The following is a 948-nucleotide window of genomic DNA, read 5'->3' as shown; positions in this document are numbered from 1 at the left end:
TGTAACCTAGTGCCTCAACAAAAAAAGTATCTGAACAGGAAAGTTTAGAAATTGGGTCTGAGTCACAGAAGAAATGGTTGATCTTCTGGGGACCACAGAAGTTTAGGTGAAAGACAAGGATAGTAGTGGGAACAGGTGCAATGAATCCCCCAATCCAGGACCCAGCTGAAAACTTCATGCAGATCTGAGAATTCATGAGAAGTGAGTAGTACAGAGGGCTGCATATGGCCACGTACCGATCATAGGCCATCACCGCGAGCAGGACACACTCTGTGGCTCCCATTGAGAAGAAGAAGTAGAACTGGGCAATGCATCCAGGTACAGAGATGGTGACATCTTTGGACAGGCAGGTGGCTAGCAACTTAGGCACAGTGGCTGTGGTGTACCATAACTCCAAGAAGGACAGATTCCCTAGGAAGATGTACATGGGTGTCTGGAGAATAGGGTCCATGAGCACAATGAAGATTATGAGTGTGTTTCCCATGAGGGATAGCAGGTACATGGAGAGGAAGGTCACAAAGAGAATAAGCTGCAGGGAGGGAGAGCCTGGGAAGCCTAGGAGAATGAACTCTGTCACTGTGGTTCGGTTTTCTCCATCCATACCTCATCTTCTCTAATCTGGAAGGGACCAGCAATGCCAAATGATATAGGATAAAGTAGTTAAGAATGAGAAGTTGTTTTTCACTTAATTAGTGTTGTAGTGATTCATAAAATCAACAGCAATTAATGCATGTCAAAAGCATGATTGACAGATAAATGAACATTTCACATATCACATTTGATTTTCAAGATAATTTTCAGGGTATATACCCTAATGATCTACAGTTTTAGGAAAATAAATCTTTGGAAGCATAGTAATGGTAGTTTCATTAGTATTTTAAGTTATGATACTATGATTTTGAAGTCAGGAATGTCAATTTCACAGACCTGGCTCATGGATAGAGTGTG

General features: G+C 41.9%; 1 pseudogene; it reads right to left on the bottom strand.

Moving 5' to 3' along the window:
• LOC101584152 overlaps positions 1 to 601 on the bottom strand; it is a 31236-nt pseudogene extending 30635 nt beyond the window's left edge.
• Positions 602 to 948: the final 347 nt, after the last annotated feature.

The sequence above is a fragment of the Octodon degus genome, unplaced genomic scaffold (genome assembly GCF_000260255.1).
Source record: "Octodon degus isolate 3935 unplaced genomic scaffold, OctDeg1.0 scaffold00302, whole genome shotgun sequence".
NCBI lineage: Eukaryota > Metazoa > Chordata > Mammalia > Rodentia > Octodontidae > Octodon > Octodon degus.
The sequence above is the reverse complement of the archived record's forward strand: the minus strand, read 5'-3'. Positions and strand labels throughout refer to the sequence as shown.